The sequence below is a fragment of the Lacerta agilis genome, chromosome 6 (assembly GCF_009819535.1).
Source record: "Lacerta agilis isolate rLacAgi1 chromosome 6, rLacAgi1.pri, whole genome shotgun sequence".
Taxonomy (NCBI): domain Eukaryota; kingdom Metazoa; phylum Chordata; class Lepidosauria; order Squamata; family Lacertidae; genus Lacerta; species Lacerta agilis.
Window position 1 is genome coordinate 38743859 of NC_046317.1, and position 19106 is coordinate 38762964.

Genomic DNA, 19106 nt, shown 5'->3' on the forward strand with positions numbered 1-19106 from the left:
TCTCTCCCAATCTCCTCTGCCCCTCTCACCTTCGCCAGAGGAAGCTGAAAACTGCCAAAGATTGCTCCTGTGAAACCGACAGGCACTTGCACTGAGCGATCTCAGTTCAGGCTGCGACTCGGCAGCGAAGGAGGAACCCCAGGCCACCTGCACGCAGGACTTTTCTGCCGCATGCTTTTTATTCTCTCCGTGTGAGTCCTTAGGGCTTTCCAGGCAGAGCTACTGCCAGGGCTTCCCTTCGGATCACTGGGGAGTGGTAAACCCTCAACTTCCGTAAAAAAAAAAAAGTCTTTTGAAGTTTTCTTAAGGTGGAACTTTGTAGAACTGTTCATCGTTAGCCAACTTTCCTAACTCTTTCATCAATCCCCTCTCCCGTTCCTTTTAAAGTACCCGAAATTTCGCTATAGTTTTCAAGAACCTCGAACATTGGCTACATATTACTCCTTACCCATTTGTAGGCAATAAACAAAGAAGCAGAAGGGCCTTGATTCTGAGGTTGCTTCCAGAAGGCTCGTTTATTAACGAACACCCATCATATTCAAAGTACATTCACCACACATTTAAAGCACATGACTTTCCCCCAAATAATCCCGGGAAGCCACACAGACCTACAATTCCCAGTACCCTGAACAAACTACAGTTCCCACAATCCTTTTGGGGGGGAACTCACAGGCTTTAAAGGCGAGTTGGATGTGCCTTAAATGCACGGTGTTAACGTTGAGTCAATACTTTCCATCTCATGTCCCTGTCATTTTCCTTATCACAGAAAGTCCGTTTCTTTGGTGTTTGTTTTGCAACAGCTCCAAATGAGCTTTAACGGCACAGCCTGAATTTGCCAGTGACTGTCTGGAAGCGCCCTGAGTCCCTAAGCCAAATTGCCGGTGTGATAAATTTTAAGTTTATATTCTATTACAAATCTCAGCATTTCAGCCTTACAAAATCTTCCTAAGTCATAGATATTGGGCAGGGGCATAGTTGGACAATATGGCCAATAACCCATATAAATTTGAAGAGGAATTTGTTGACCGTGGCAGTAAGGAATAGTTATTCCAAGATATATCCTTTCGTCCCCCACCAGCATCACCTATGAGACCAAAGCTGTAAAAACCTGCCACAGCCACAGTGTGAAGAAGGAAGGCCAATCTCCAAATAACTGAGACTTGTTCAAAGTGTAGCCAATAACTGAGCAAACAAAGAGGTGAGTAGAGGCTGCAGCTGTTGCACTCGCAAAACTATCAACTGTGATTTCATGACTACCATTTTACACACACACACACACACACACACACACAATAACATTAAGAAGAGCTTGCAGGATCAGGCCAGTGGCCCATCTAGTTTAGCACCCTGCCCTCACAGTGGTCAACCAGATGCCTGTGGGAAGCAGGACCCAAGCCCAAAAGCCCTCTCCCTGCTCCTGTGGTGGCAGAGCCTAGTAGCCTCTGATAGCTTTATCCTCCATGAAGTTGTCTAATGGTGTCCATCCCTTCTTCCTGAGGGAGTGCCATAGTTTAAAACTATTTGCTGGGTGAATTAGTAATTTTATCTGTCCTGAAACATCCAACATTCAGCTTCATGAGATGTCCATGCATTCTACTGTTATGAAAGATGGAGAAAACCTGCTCTCAATCCACTTTCTCCATGCCATACTATAATTTTAAACGTGTCTAATGTATTAAATGTATTTAAATGTCTGCTGTGTGCCTGCGCTACGCACCCCCTTAGTCCGTCATGCTTCTCATTTTTAGTCTCATCCTTAAACAAATCAAATGTATATACCTAACTTTGATTGAATAATAGGGAACAAATGTAGCTCTTTGTAGATGGTTCAGATCATCTGGATATCGTTGTCCCTCAGACCCGTATTCCTTGCTGTGCGTGTTACCCTCTCTTCTTACCCTCCCTTCAAACTCAAGCCAAATATGTGCAGTCAGGCAACACCCAGCTGAGAGACCCCAGGGCTCAAGAGTAAATATCCAAGTGTACAGAAAAGAGCAACTCTAAAGAAATATAAAGGCATTTATAATAAAAACTAGCAGAAAGGTTTGGAAGCCAAGGCCTTACCCTCTTGTGGATCATGACAAGGGGATGTTATTGCCTTGTTCAATTCCTTTTAACCTTTTCAGTGTTTGAAATATGCATTAATAAAATTCCTCACAAGTACTTAGATTTCTAAGAGCAAAAAGGTTTGTTCTGAATTGCTCTAGAATATCATCCAGGAATTACAGCATCCAACATCTACATCTGGCTTGAAGTAAAGTATGACTAGATGCAAAAATATCCCTCCTCAGTTTCAAGATTCCTCTGGGATGGTGCATCTACTACATCCATGCCTAATCTGTTGCAGTGGTTGAACTTCCCATGTGGTTAGGAAGCATTTACAGCACAGCCTTTACAACACAACCCTATATGTTACTCAGAAGTAAATTCAATAGGGTTAGGCTCCAATCCTATAAATACATTAAGTGTTACTTTACCAAAATTCCACAATTTTGTTTCTGACAGTAATGATGATGATGAAGAAGAAGAGTTTGGATTTGATATCCCGCTTTTCACTACCCGAAGGAGTCTCAAAGCAGCTAACAATCTCCTTTCCCTTCCTCCCCCACAACAAACACTCTGTGAGGTGAGTGGGGCTGAGAGACTTCAAAGAAGTGTGACTAGCCCAAGGTCACTCAGTAGCTGCATGTGGAGGAGCAGAGACACGAACCCGGTTCCCCAGATTACGAGTCTACCACTCTTAACCACTACACCACACTGGCTCCCATGCATTTAAAGTACAATCAATGTGCATTTAAGATACATGACTTTACCAAAATAATCATGGGAACTGTAGATCCACCCCCCCCCCCTTCACAGTCCTACAACTCCTGGTACCCTTAATGGACTATAGTCCCCAGAGTTTTAAATCATGTGATTTAAATGTATGTTGGATCTGCTTTAAATGTATAGTGGGTGTTTGGGGGGGGCTTTTTTCTTCACTTCCGCCAATTTCTAACTCTCCGTGTCGTGCAAGTCCTTTCCATTTGATTTTACTATGAGAGATGTGGAAAAGCTCCTTAGACAAGCTCCTTAGACAAGCAGAGGTGATGCAGGCCACCAGTTTGCATACTTAGAGGTGTTTAAACAAAATCGAAAATTCTTTCTAGTAGCACCTTAGAGACCAACTGAGTTTGTTCCTGGTATGAGCTTTCGTGTGCATGCACACTTCTTCAGATATACACTTACCAATAGATGATCGTTGTAGGGGCAATAATTAAACATGTGCATATTAACCGCTGCTATGTGCATCAGCCATAAAGTGTCTCATGGATCCCTCTACAGAGCATCCACATCATGGAGCATCTTCATATCACTTCTAATTCCTGTATGGAGCAGCTGTTCCATATGGAAAGCACTTCCAGCAGCTTCCATAATACATCCCACTGACCAGCCCTCTGCTGTCCTGGTACCATCAACAAGAGCACAAGCATTGGATCAGCTGCTCAGTGTGAAAAATAGCAAGTGACCCACATAATCTCCACGTTCTGCTTTCCTGGCAAGCACACTACCATTGTTCTAGAATACAGACCCATGAAGAACTTGTCTTTATAATGCAAGTAGAGATCCAGAACTCGGGGGGTAACAGAAGCAGCAATAAATCAAGGCCGGGTTTAGGTGTGGGGCCGAAGTTTGGAGGCAGCAATTCTGAGAACAGTTATTCTATGTTGTTAAGATCCCTTTTCAAACAGCCTCTTGTGAAAATCTGCCCCTTGATAAAGCTGCCGACTATGAATTCTTCTTCCCTGGTAATACCAAGGATGGGGTGCGTCTTATGCCTTAACGTGCAAAGCCATATTACAATGCTTTCCTCTTCTTGTTTACACAGTGAAGGGAATCACCATTCCTAAGTTTCCTTTACCGCAAGGAATTGCATCTTTTCGTACAAGGGCGTATGAAAAATGTCTAAGAAATCCAGAGCCTCCAGCCCAGAGACTTGGTATTATTCATATTTAGGGAGCTGCACATCTTCCATTGTCCCATAGTAAATATCGAACAGATAACCTGTTAAGCAAAAGACGGCATTATCCACTGAAGAAGAAGAGCTTGGGGCAAATATCACCACATTCTTTATGGCATACCATCCATCTGGCTCAGATTTTATCTGGAATACATTTCCAGTGCATCTCTCCAGAAATGGTCTGCTCCAGAACATTTATGGCATTGCTTCTCTTCCTGCCCACCCCCTCACTCCCACAGGCTTGTTTACAATGTGTGCACTTTTATGGCTCAGGAAAGAAAACAGCCTCTATAATCATGCATAGTAATCAACCCTCATTATTTACTCTTAATGATTTTACAGTATTTTTACACTAGTCCCCTAGAAATTTTAGTCATCCCAAAGAGAATAGCTTGCTTGTAACCATTTGCTAATTGCACGTATGAATGTCAATTAATTCACTTAGCTAATTATCCACTCTATGAACATCATGCACCAAAGAACTGTAAAAAGACAGGCATATGGTAATAGATTTGGAACAGAACATAGCATGTTGGTGGGTATTCATTTCATCAGATGAGGCATTGCCGGGGGGGGGGGAATGGACACATGTGTATTAAGTTAGCATGTCAGCACACCCTGGATGAAAAGGCACTGTCAGCTTGGGGAATACCAGCTCCATAAGCCATAATTACAGCATTATGCTAATTGTGCCTGAACATTGATCAAAATATCACTGGAAGGATACTGCAACAACACTACAACTTTGGTTTGGAGATCGCATCGCAAGTCAAGCGTTTAAGAGGTTCTAATCATCTTGCTCCTTTCAACATAAGCAAGAATTACGTTTCATCTAGGAGTCCTCTTGAAAACCACTAATAGGGAAAACGCACACAGCTTAATTGGCAGGATTCCTCATAAACCTAATCCCAAAGAACCCAAATGTTTCAAGAGGCCTCACATCACATGTGTTTTGGTCCGAGAGATGCAGCTGTATTCAAGTACCAGCCTTTGGTTCTAGAACACTTATCGGATAAAGAGAGCAAAGCCCAAACAACTGATTTTTATCAATTTTGCTCTCTGGAAATCAGCAGCCAAGAACTGCAGGTTTCACAACAAGGTCACATCCACGCCATACATTTACGCTGCTTAAAGCGTTGTGGCTGCTTTAAATGTATGGTGTGGATGTGACCTAGGCGTTAACAACTAAAACCTGGTAAATCTGTGTTTATCTGTGAGAGGAGGACAATAACATTGTTTTCAGACTAGCAACTCCTGATGTTATTCAGCGATTGCTCTTCCACCGTAATCATGATAAGGAAGAAAAGCATACTTTCCACACTTTGGGGACACAGCACTTTGTGTGTATAGTGTACATTCTCCTATGCTCTATCCACACTAATGAGGATAACATAGTCATGTGAGCATGGAAGGGACCATTTAACCTGAGCATGTCATTTACATAGGAATATTTGCCAAGTCAGATCATTGCTCCATCTAGCTCAGTACTGTTCACTTTGACTGGCAGTAGTTCTCCAGGATTTCAGGCAGGGGGGTCTTTCCCAGTCCTACATGGAGATGTCAGTGATCTTTTACATGCAAAACACTTGCTCTACTCCTAACCTCCTTTCTCTTCAGCCCATTGAACTATTGTTATTTTTTAAATTTGCATGGGAACATTATTATTTTTTACTTACCGGTATGTGCTTTTGCATAACTTGTTCAATACTTTTTAAGGCAAAGAAGGTTTTCAGTACAAGTTTTAAAAACTCAATTTATAAACAACATACTGATAAAAATGGCACCACCAGGAAAAGGTAACTCGGGGGGGGGGGCAGGGAAGCAAATGCATGGCAATGGGCTCATGTGCTCAATATGTAACTCCGCATCCCTAAACCACATCTCTTTAGAAAGATGGAAGACTAGCATCAAAGCATTCTATGCCTTTGGATGACGAAAGGAGCCAAGAGTTCCCCAGATATCATTTCATATTGCTTCCCCACCCCGCCGCCACCTAATAATTAGTAGCCACTCACTTAGTTAACTTTAGTGCATAAGCTTCTCTGCCTGGTATACTTCCCTACCCCCTTATATGCAATCAATGTACCACAAATGCATGTGAGATCCTGGGCTATCAGAAATATTTGAGGGCTAGTAACACCTGAAGACCTGCATGCAAAGTTATTTCAGGTCGGATCTGCACATTCAACAGTTCTGAGGTAGTAGAACTTCAGTTTACAAAGGGCGAGGCAGGAAGATGCCATTTGATGGTGATGATGATGATGAATTGTACCCCACCAACCTGACAAAATATAAAGGAACACAACAAATGCTCCTTTGCCTTAAACAAAAACAATCCCTGCCAAAAGATGACCCAGAATAAATGAGAGAGTGGTTCTTCTGTGTACTCTGCTAGTTTTCCTATTTAGGGCAATATTCAAAAAATTTATCCACACAACCTCTGTAGTCTGAAATGGAGCAGACCATGCTATCATCTCAAAACTCTACAACCTCATTCTGCTTCATGTGTAGCTCTGGTCCCACTAAATTCTTAATACAAGTAACTTAAGATAATACCACCTTATCATCTTCTTATTTATGATGGAGTTTACCCAGGATTTGAACTGGAGGACTTCTACCTCAAAGAGATCATGCACTTAACCTCTCTACGATATGTGCTCCTATTTGCATAGCCTGTTTCATACATTTACAGCTGAGCCCGTAAGGTTGGCTCATGGAGACTCTTTAAAAGCTGGACATAAACTGTAATCTCCTTTCATAGCTAAAGAGGATGCTGAACCATCACAATTCCTTCCGAGATACAAGAGCCCTCATTTACAGAAGCGTGCTCTCTCTCTCTCTCTCTCTCTCTCTCTCTCTCTCTCTCACACACACACACACACACACACACACACACACTATGTTATGCAGCAAGCGTTCTACAACCTGAGAACTCTGTGCTTCCAAAGTGCATAATAAAAGCAGTTTTGCAGCCATCTCCAATGGAAAAAGCTCATTATGAAATAGGAAAGAGGCACTAGCTGGCGCATTAGCCTAATAAATCATAGCCTTGTAGATTCTTTTGCATTAGCTAGCCTAGCCTCTGGGACAACTTGAGTTTCTGGCAGAGATGGAAATCCTAACCAAAGTATTAAACCTTTGTGGTGATGCTAGCAAACCAGCGTGCCTCAGTCCCTTCCCACCTACAACTGCCCCTTTTCAGCTGGGCTTCCCTTTAAATCCTTGGAAGCTCATAGACAGGCAGATTCGGCTATATTCAGCAAATTAACCATTTAAAGGAAGTATCCACTTTTAGTCTTTAGTCATCATGACTGCTGGTTGTGTACTGTATATATATAAAAGCTGTCCATTGTCATATTGTAACTTCCAATGTTTCACAGAGAAGCATCTTATCCTGCAAATGCAGAATAAGGCAGCCTTAGAATCTAGCTACTATTTAAGCTTTCTTTAAAAAAGCGTTCTTTAGCAGCTAAGATAATTTGAAGTTTATCTATATGATGATGTGTGTTTAAAAATGACTCAAAAGTCAGAGCAGGGTTTTCTACAGGCAAGAGAGCAGCACTTCACCATCCTGGCTGATGATGTTCACCCCTTCTGACAATGTGTATGTATACACACACACACACACACACACACACACACACATATTGAAGCAAACATGCACTTCTTCCTTTGCAGAAGCCACATTTTCTTGGTTCAGAACCTGAATTCCTTCAATGCCCTAATTCAATAAAAGGGGTTAAAAGGGGGTTCCCAGTACCTTGCCTACCAACAGATTGAGCATGCCTCAGCAAATTTCTGAATTGTTAAATTCAAACCCCAAAATCACACTTTTGTACATCATGATATTTATAGCTCAACATCTCAACTCCAGGTATAAAAGTTAAAAGTACTAAAATCAGAATTTGGTCTCCCCTTTATCACACAGAGAGCCCAACAGGACAATGACAAAAATCCACCAACAACATACAAATCAATATGGCTAACCTGATCCAAAACACCCACCCACCCCACTCACACATGAAAACAAAGATTACCACAGCCAACCACAAACGAACAACCACACCTTCTTAGGCCAACCCTAACCTCTCTCACCACCAAAGGAACACAAGCGAACAGCAGAGAACCCGCACAAGCAACGATGACACCAAACCCTACATATATTAAGTAAAATAGAAACATCGTCACCCAACCGTAACCCCACCCATCTTTCCCCCCTACACCTCTTTCCCCCTTTTCTTCCTAATGTCTTAACAAATAAAACTGATTTGTAAAAATGTTACATGGGAAAAAATACGAGAGAGAGACATTGCACATACTTTTGTAAATCAAGAAAATCTTTAATAAAAATACATTTAAAAAATAAATAAATCAGAATTTGGCCGAGAACCAGCTTCCAATTAAGATGGGTGTCACTGTTATCATCTGGCTGAGTTGCGTTCTGTATGAGGTACAAACTCAATAGCCTCTGGAAACAGCATCTACAGTAGGTACATATATAGAGCATATATGTATCAATTGCTAAGCAGCTGCTGTTGAAAGGTATGAGAAAAACAGCAGAGTGTGCTGTGCACTGAGCATGCTATGAATGCAAGTCAGGTAAATGTCACACTAAGATAGCCTGCAGAGTACCTAGTTTGCAATTTGAATTCACAAGCAGCCTGTTTGTAATTGCTGACCAAACAGTACTTGGACACACACCTAAAAATACACACATAAGTTCTTTTCTTTGTACCTAGACCTGTTCTGTGAATACCAGAGATCCTTCTGCAGAATTGACCAAACTGATTTATTTCACTAGAACTAATGTTTTATGTTTAAGTTGGTGGCCAACTTTAAAATCTGGTCCATTATTCTAAAGCTCTCCCTGTGGTTTAACAGCTGGGGGATTTCCCTTTCCAAAACCAACAGTATATGCAAAATTATTAATGAGGCTGATCCAAAACACACCCAGCTTGCAAGTCATTCCATGTTTACAGTACCACCACAAAGGCAGCAAAAGCAGTTTAAACTAACAATGCTTCTTAGCTTTAATCCACTGTTCTTGCTTTCCTGGTTTCTGAAGCACATTCGGAATTCATGATGACCTTAACAGATTGAAGAACTGGGCCCAAACTATGAAAATGAATCTCAACAGGGACAAATGTCAGGTTCTACACTTTGGCAGGAATAACCAGCTGCATAAATATAAGATGAGGAACACCTGGACTGCCAGTAGTATATGTGAAAAGGACCTAGGAGGTCTTAGTAGACCACAAGCTTAACATGAGTCAACAGTGTGATGCAGAAACAAAAAAAGCTAATGCTATTCAAGGTTGCATCAACAGAAGTATGATGTCCAGATCAAAGGAAGTAACAGTACGACTTTATTCTGCTTTGGTCAGACCCCACCTGGAGTACTATGTCCAGTTCTGGGCACCACAATTTAAGAAGGATGTTTACAAGCTGAAACATATGCAGAGAAAGGCGACCAAGATGATTAAGGATCTGGAAACCAAACCTTATGAGGAATGTTTGAGGGAGCTGGGTATGCTTAGCCTGGAAAAGAGACTGAGATATGATAGCCATCTTCCAATATCTAAAGGGCTGCCACATGGAAGATGGAGCAGGTTTGCTTTCTGCTGGGGAAAGGACCTGAAAGGTCTGTTTGGGTGGGGAGCGGGGGAGCAAATTTATTGCACAAGGACTCCCAACCAGCTATACAGTAATTGCATGACCTGAATTTGCCAACACCCAACTGAATTCCATCAGAAAATACTGACAGTCCCATGATTGGAGAGGTTTTCACAGCAGTTTAGACCTATGGACAAAGAGAAAAGCAGTTTTAGCAGGCATTTAGATGTCACTGCTCCAAACACAGCACTGATGATCATCTAGCACAGGCAGGAGTTAGGAAAATCTGAAAGGGAAAACACAAAATAAGTTTGTAAAGCTTTGTAATTAACAAGCTTGTGCATGTAACTCTGCCCTCTCCTGGAAGGAACTAAATATTGAACTGCCTGCTAAGCACCAAAGCAGCACCACCATGTTTACTAAATGTCACCTGTTGGAGAACAAGCAAAGGCATCATCCAGCAAGCTCATTACAAAAAGCCAAAGGTCGTCAATTCTGAACTAGGTTTGGGCCAATTACTAACATGAGAAACAATCGAGACGTGACAAAGGAAGAAGTAATTTTTCACTAGTAAGAAGCTTTATTTTGACCTATAATATGTCACTTAACTATTGTTAATCCAATATAGGAAGAGAACAAAACAATGCAGTTAATATTAGTTTGCGTCAGTTTCTAGATGCCAGGAATACAAAGGAATGACTTTCAGAAAACAATTTCAGACAAACCTTCCTTTTGAACCTAACTCCAAGAGCTATGCATTTGACACTATACCCATGCTCCTTTACAGGATATTTTCATCCTAAATATTGATTAACCTAAAATAGCTATCTGAAATATCTATGAAACAAAATGCAGGCTTTCTAAGTGAGCATACTGCAGTGTAGCTAGACAGAGACTGCCAAAGTACAACACTCACCTACATATAAATGTTTCTTACGAAAGCTTTGCAGAATTATTAAGTCCTAGAACCCTATTCGTTACAACTGTATGATAAAGCAGGTGCCAAATGGGCAATGACCTCCATGGGGAGGTCCACCAGACATAGATGCAAACGTATATTCAGGTGGCAGGACAGAACCTAGGTAATTGGGTTATATTAAAGCTGCTTTCCCCTTCATTTTTTATTTTGACTTTGGCTGCCCCTGGAATTTTGCTATTGTGCTTGCTGGTTCCAGTCTTGTAGGGAAAATAGCATAGAATTGCAGAGCTGGACCCCCAAGGGTTGCAATGTAACTGATATATACTGGTATATATGGCTATATAGCTCAGTGATAGAGCACAAGCTTTGTGTGCAGGTTCAGTTATTGGCATCTCTAGGTAGAGCTAGGACTAGGAATGTTCCCTGCCAGAAACCCTACAGCAGCCTTTCTCAACCTTGGGTCCAAAATGTTGTTGGACCAGAACTCTCATCCTTCCTAGTTAGAAGGACCAGTGGTCAGGGATGATGGGAATTATAGTCGAACAACAGCTGGGAACCCAAGGTTGAGAAAAGCTGTCCTAGAGCAGGGTTTCCCAAACTTGGGTCTCCAGCTGCTTTGGGACTACAATTCCCATCATCCCTGACCACTGGTTCTGCTAGCTAGGGATGATGAGAGTTGTAATCCCAAAGCAGCTGGAGAGCTCAAGCAAGGATGGCTAACACGTTGCCATCATACCCAGAAACAGGCCATGCTGGCGGGGGCTGATGGGAGCTGTAGTTTAGCAGCATTCAGAGTGTCACATGCTCGCCTCACACATCCCATGCCCTACACAGTGCTGCTACATTTTAAGCACTTTCTTTCCTTCAAAGAATCATGGGCAGAGAGTTGCAGCTCCCAGCAACCCTTAACAAACCACAATGCCCAGAATTCTCTGAGGGGAGAAGGAAATGTGTTTATAGAAAAAGTGTGCACGCAACCTAACTGTACCCAACACTGAGCTATAAACGAGCTAGTGGTCTAATTAAGGCTGCTTGCTATGTTCTGAAGTTCAGCCCCCATCCAAACAACAAAATCCCATCCCAAAAGGCCAGGAAGCCAAAATTAAAAAGTTGGTTGTCTCAGTTCTTGAGACAAAAACCTTCACTATTTTTTAAAAGTGACTGAGATAAAAGATGCTATTAATACTAGGGCCTTCGTCAGTTAACTCTCTAGGCCAGCAGGGGCCACTACCAACCAGCCCAGGCACAAACAATAATACAATGTGCCTCAAGTTCCTCTACATGTGTTCCCCTCACTCAGCTACCAGAAAGCTGGCTTCCAAGGGCAGCAGATTCCTATATTTTCACAGGGGAGCAGGAGCTCTCAGGAAACATATAAACACAGTGGCCCTTGGTTTCAGAAAGCCACTGTAAGTTTGGAGCACATGGCAGACCTCAGCATCCTATACACACACACAAAAATATGCAACAGCCCCATTTCCTTGTTCGTGTTGTACGTCTCCCGGCAACTGTGGTACTTTCCCTGGGCTACTGTGAGAGGCTTTTGTTGCCAGATATTCTTTTTATTTTATTGTATCCGCTAATCTCTCCCTTCTCTCTTTGAAAATGACAGATGTAAGCTCAGATCAGTTGCCTGACCCACGCCGTTCCTGCAAGACAAAGAAGTGTTCCCAGAGAGAATAAAGACCCGCTACACTGGATGCGCTTTCTCCCACCCCACCCCCCTTTCCTCCCTCAAAGTCTCCAGGGGTTTATAAACCAGTTGAGGGAGAGGGAGACTGCTTTAAAAAAAAAAAATCAAATTAGCGTGGCACCACGTGGATTTAAAAAAAAAAAAAAAAGAGGCACCAAGAAGCACCGCAGCAAGGATTAGCAGCTCGCCGGATTTATCTCTCTTCTCTCCTCCACCCCATCCCTTCCCGAAGCCACACAGCTCTCCCTGCCAAAATTAATCTCTCCCGCGCCCCAAATTGGGGGATGAAATGCGTTTCCCGTGTGTGTGTGTGTGTGTGTGTGTGTTTGGGTGGGGGGAGAACCTGCCGGGTCTGGGTGCCGCGGGGCGGAGAGGTCTCTAGGGGGCAGTGTTGCTCCGAGTTCCTCTCGCGGCCAGTCCAGCTCGCACGGCGAATATGCCTGTTCTCAGAAATGTCCTCTTCCACCCCGCTCCCTCCGCCCTTCATCCCCGGCTCTGCATCCTCTTCCCTCCCTCCCTCCCTCCCTCCCTCGTGCCAAGTGTCAGCCTCAGGAGGAATTAGCCATTGCAAAACCCCGAGGGAGTAGAAGAGAGCCGGTGTTGCAGAGCAGAAAATGCCAGGGTCTTTTCCACCGCTGAGCCTCTCTCTCTCTCTCTCTCTCTCTCTCTCTCTCTCTCTCTCTCTCTCTCTCTCTCTCTCTCTCTCTCTCTCTTTCCCCCTCCCGCGCTTTCCCACACCAGGCACTGCAGTGGCTCTAAAGCAAACCTGCTGCACCCCTCTTTTTTGGGGGGGGGGAGAGACAGAAGGGGCATCTTGCTTCCGTCTCCTCTTTGAATGTTAAAAGGGGCAGGGAAAAGATGGGGAAACAGTTCGCCTCTCACATTAACCACACAATAAATGGCTACATTAGAAAGGATAGGGATCTCAGCAAAAAAATCTGCAATAATGGATTTCTACCCAAGCAAATGATTCTCTCTCTCTCCAGACTCAAAATTTTAGTTCTGGTAGGAGAGGCACATTTGGAACGCCCCCCCCCCCCCTTTAAACACACACAGACACACCTCCATATGATTTATTCCTGCAGAGAGGAAAAGGAACTCCCAGTGTAAACCCCAACATTTGCAAGTACCCCACTTTTGGGGTGGTGGAGAGGCAACCTCTGCGCTTCGATTCGCTCTCATAGCCCGGCGGGCGAGAGGAAGTATTGATAACCCCCGTATAACATCCCACCCCACCCACCCCCCAACATTTACTTACAACGAGGAAATAAAAGCTGTTTTGTTTTTTAAGCAGAAAGTTTGCTGGACGGAAGAAGAAAAACTTTGCATCTAATCACTGAGAGGAAACTTTTTAAAAAAGAAGCAAGCCACATAGAGAGCGCCTTTAATTGAAACCATCTCTGCAGTGGAAAAACACAACCCACCCCCCTTCTCCCCCTGTGTCCTATGAAATCATAATAAGAAACGTGCAAAGGGGTTGCGAGGGGAAGAGAGCAGGGTTGTGGGAGGCTAGTATAAAATCCTGCAGACACTGGGATACAGTTTTGATACTATGGTTACTTGATCTGACCAAAACATGCAGCAAAGAGCAGTGACAACAACAATAGATCAAGCAGCAAAGGAAATTCCTTCCGGGATGGACAGAGTGGAGGGAGGAGAGCTGCATGGCTGGAACGCTGAGACACGAGGCTCCGCCAATCAGCGCGCAGCAGCCAGCAGTTTCAAAATGCCCCTGCTCTCCCCACCTCCCCTCCCTTTCCCCTGCTCTACACAAGAATTGCTGAGACGTTTCTCTACACACGTCTCTGTAACCCTGAGTGTGCTGCAGCAGCGAGATTTCCAAGTCCCCCAACACAGACACACACACAGAGACACACACACACCCCACATTCCTCAGCCCTAAGCTGCACAAGTTGGAATCATAAAAATTCTCTCCCCCCCCCCCCCCCAGTTCTGGCTCCCTGCTAAAGCTTTTATGTGCAACTATATGGACAGACAGATCTATACTGTATGTATTGTAAAACAAAGACACCCAGTGCAACTTGGGGCCCTTTAGGAGCAAGAAGGGTCAGTATGCAGAAAGGCCCTGTTTATTAATATTGTCAGGACTTGAGATCAAGAGACCGTGATGTAGGTGGTTTTGCTAAATATCGGGGGCGGGGGTAGGATTAACTAAACAATATATTAATATGGAAACAAGATACCATCAGTTCAGTGTATGTAGCGGACAATGCAGAGTTACGTTTTTTTTTTCAAGAGCACATGAAATTCATCACATCCACAAGCAAATTCTAGCATTGCATACGTTTAAAAAAGTGACCAGGAGCCTATGGTTCAACAAAATAAAAGAAAGAGGAGAGAGAGAGACAGCAGGACATGAGGCATCCAACAGAGTCTAACTATGCTTGTTAACAGAATGAATTCTCTTGTATAGCTTTTGCAAAATAAGTAACCAAAATGTCGTGACATATGCCTAACTCCCAGCATAAAATCACAATAAGCGCTGCGCTGTAGTTGGTAGCTGGTACTTCATTATTTTTAACTGGGAATATCCCTATTTCTCCTACACTTTATGAATAACAAGATTGTATTAATTATGCATATACAGTAGCTGCAAGCAGATTGCTAGTTTCTTCATCTCTAAGTACTTGATTAAAAAAGAGAGAGAGAGAGAGAGCAAACAGACCATTCATACTCTTAAAAGAGCTTAGGCTTTTTCTGCAAACCACCAAAAAACTTCAAGGGCCCTACATTTTCCAAAGGGAAGGAACAAACATTTGTAGGATCTTTCACCCAGGCTGGAAAATGGCTGGGGCAAAAGAAAGGTTGCGGCAGTGGAAGGGGGGGGGGGAGAGAAAAGATCAAAACTTGTTAGGTGCCTGCGTTGTGTTTACCATTCAGTGGCTTGACTTGCCTAATACACACACACCCTTTGTAATACTGTCCATGCAGCTGCTCCAGTAAACAGGAAACTAGCAGTAGCTGGAGTGCCCAGCTTGCTGTTTTTTGTTTTAATTTCTGAGACAGACAGACAGACATGCACACACACACACACCCCAAAAAAATTCTGACTGACTGCAAGTCTACTTTTCAGTCTTGACATTGAAAACACACACAAAAGCTGTCTCATTTCTTGCACATTCCTTCCAAAATGACACAATACTGTACTGAAAATATCAAACGGGAACTTGCAGGGAACAGGGATTTGAGAACCAAGTAGATCAAGAAAGGCATCTTCAGCGCACAGGCTTTTTTTTAAAAAAGGTTAGATGTGTTGCTTACTTGAATCAAAAACAGCAGTGACCATCAACCTACACCAGTCACCTTCCCTGCATGCATCAGTGACCTGCGCTGTTTTTTTGTTTTGTTTTGTTTTGTTTAGAAAAATAGGTGCCGGAACTCACCAGGAATGCCTCCTTTGTTGTCTTATAATGGCAATGGCACCCACCTGAGAGGTGCCAGAACTGAGTTCCAGTGAGTTCCACCTGAAAAACCCCACTGAACAGGACATAAAGGGGTGCACTGCTGGTAAAAAGCAGCACAGTTCATACAGTGGGGGGTGGACTCTCCTGAGCCACCCTGGGAGGTTCGTAGCTCAATGGCAGAGCATCTGCTCTGCACACAGAAGATCTCAGGCTCAATTCCTGGCATCTCCAGCTAGTGTTGGGACCCTGTCCAAAACAGCTAGAGAGCTGCTGCCCGTCATTGTAGACAGTACTGAGCTAGATGGACCAGTAGCATGAGCACAAGGCAGCTTCCGATGTTGTTTCTGTGCCTCACACAGTCATCTTTTATGCAAGGTCTTCTCAGACTTCCCTCCTTCCAATAGTGAACGAGGATGATGAGGTCATTGAGAAACAAGAGGGAGGCGTTCACATGCTCAGGGGAAACGGGGCTGTCATGTACTGTTTACAGAATACAAACATACCTTGTGGATGCCGACGCCACCCAAAAAATTCACTGAAAACAGCATCCTAATTAGTCAAGTAATATGAATGGAAACAGACAGGGATGGGACAGAATGGAGTACAGTATCCTGAAGCGACGCATGACTGGCCCTCTAAACTCCACAAGTTTAGTATACATTGCAACATTTCATTGCAGCCAACACTTATTTATGTTCAGTGCTAAACTCTGGGGGGACATGCCATAAGGTTACACCTTCATATTTCCGTGGGTCTATATACCTATATGGATGGTCTATATGCCTACAATGGATGTTATCCAACTGCATCCTTCTGAACCTTGGGAACTGGTTGCAGAACTGGGCATGGTAGAATCATCTGCTGACAGCAATACTGAGCAGAAGCGAGTTACAAAACAAACAACCGCAGACAACAATTAAAGTATCTCTGTATCTGTGGTGCTCCCTACCCCTTAGGGTTATAGCACTGTGGGACCCAGACTTTAAAGAAAGTAACAGGCTCGGCTGTTGGGCCTGTCCTGTGGCGTTAACTGGCGTCAAGATATTCCTCAGACGTGCATCAGTAATTACGCTCTGTGCCGTAATGATGCTGAGGAATTGCTAGAGATGTGAGACTTAAGTCTTACAAAGCCTGTTTTACCACTTGGCTTATAATTACTATTTGGGAGGCAATGAGATCAGGATGCAGATCTCTGTTTCAAGCTTTACTCTCAATTCTGTGCACGCTTACTTGAGAAAGTAACCCCTTTAAATAGTCGAAACAAAATAGAAAATTCTTTCCAGTAGCACCTTATAGACCAACTGAGTTTGTTCTTGGTATGAGCTTTCGTGTGCATTCACACTTCTTCTTTCGTGCATGCACACGAAAGCTCATACCAAGAACAAACTCAGTTGGTCTATAAGGTGCTACTGGAAAGAATTTTCTATTTTGTTTCGACTGTGGCAGACCAACACGGCTACCCACCTGCCCTTTAAATAGTATTTGCTTTTGAGTAAACATGCATATCGTGCTGTAGAACTCCAAAGCAGAATGATTACATTTGTCAAATCAGCCCTTATTCCCAACCAGCAAATTACTCCAGCTACTGGTATCAAAGACTGCAAAGTTCATTGAAAATTTGCTCTTCCAGGTTCCAAATAAAAATGCCAGTTCAGGAAAGTTCCATATCCCATTCAAAGACTGTCCCTTCCACTTTACAGTATAGTGGCTCAAATTCCTACTGAAATTGCTATGTGGACATAAAGTGCTAATGGCATTATCTGTATAGGATGACACCATACACGATACACTGCCTGTGACTATAAGCACACAAGCTGCTGCAAAGACTGGGCAATACCTGCCACTGCTGTATGTCCAGCCATCAAGAGGAGTCCCTTACAATCCAACCTGATGCTATCCTGTAGGTGGCAGTCTCAGCAACAGGTGAACAGTGGTGCTTAATTCAAGTCTCCCATCTAAGGAAAAGCTTGCTGTATTACTCAGAAGTATGCTACTTAGGGAAAGCTGCATCTCCATAGTTTCATTTTCAGGAGTTGAAATCTTCATGACGGACCCGTTTTTTACTCTGTGCTTTCTTTGTGAGCAGAGTCAATAAACCCTGGATGCAAAACTATGTAGACAAATATAATGCATGTTATAATGGTGTGTGGCAGAAAAAGACAGGCAAAGAATCCTATCCATAACAAGAGCCGCTGAGGAAGTGCTGACCAGATCTGTGGGTTCATCTCACTTCCCTCCATACAAATATGTGCGTGTGAATGGCCAGGACATGAACAAGGACCCAAATATTGCCTAAAGCAGACATAAAATCAGCACTCTAATCTAGACTGTATAGTCTACAAACCATTTGAGGGTTGGTTGGCTTGTCTGACACATAGCTGTTGTGAATTTCAGAGCCAAACTACACATGACATTGAAACATGATGGTTGTCCCTGCCAATCACCCCCCTTCTTTTAAAGTGTAAATGCCAGCTGCTGGGGGACCCAATCAGGATTGACTATAATGCAAAAAACGGAGGGCAGGTTAACCCTTTCTTCCTGTGCCATGATCCCACTGCAGAAGCTATCGGTCATGAGGGGGAAACTCCCTCTTGCCCCAATGGATTAAATGTGCACATACACACATTGCAGTCCCAGTCTTGATTAGACACTCCCACCTCAGTGTTGCAGCAATAAAACTGCTGGCACATTTGCAAAGCTAAGCAAGATCTGGTATGGTTTCAAACTGGATGGGGAACTGTGTGTTGAGATTCCTGCATTGCAGGGAGTTGGACTAGATGACCGTGAGGGTCACTTCCAACTCTACAATTCTATGATAATTCAGATACATGCATGCAATGTTAAATCATGTGTTTTAAAGGTATCCTGGCTCCTTGTTCATATTTTCAGATATATTTTTTGGGGGGGAGGGGGAACAATATTTTACACATTCTCCACACTTTTAATGAAGCAGGTTGCTTATAGCACTGCATGTGAGCCACATAGCCCTCTGATAGTGATCTCAGGAAATTTAACTCAGCAAGCACACAGTTGTCTTTTTATATCTGCTACAAGCACTAGCACATTGATACGACTGGTGTTTTGACCACTTGAAAGGCAGCAGCGTGCAGTACTGGAAAGGTATACCCAGTAGCAGGGCTCACTCCAGAGGGTGCTCACATATTGCATGGCCGCCTCACCTCAGAAAGGAAACTGTAGATCTAGAAAAGGTTCTGGAAAAAGGAGGCAAAGCGAGCAAGGGGCTGGAGCAGCTCCTCTATGGGGAAAGGACACAACATTTGGGAAAAGAAAAGGAGGACATGCTAGAAGTGCATAAAATTATGAAAATTATGCATGGTCTGGAGACCTGGATGGAGTAAAGTTCCCCCCTCCCTCTCTGCTGGACAATTTAGGACGGACAAAAGAAAGAACTTCACACAATGCACAGTCATACTATGAAATCTGGTTGCCTATTGT

At 43.4% G+C, this 19106-nt stretch overlaps 1 protein-coding gene across 5 annotated transcripts in view; it reads right to left on the reverse strand.

Annotated features, from left to right (window-relative positions):
* The window catches only part of ACOT11 (acyl-CoA thioesterase 11), a 96758-nt gene that overhangs the window by 60817 nt on the left and 16835 nt on the right, over nucleotides 1-19106 (reverse strand). The window contains exon 1 of one of the 5 annotated variants that reach the window (XM_033152053.1): nucleotides 30-230. The exons of the other annotated variants lie outside the window; for them this stretch is intronic. The gene's annotated coding sequence lies outside the window, so the exon portion shown is untranslated. Of the gene's footprint in view, nucleotides 1-29; nucleotides 231-19106 lie in introns of those variants that run through there. 5 annotated transcript variants of the gene reach the window in all.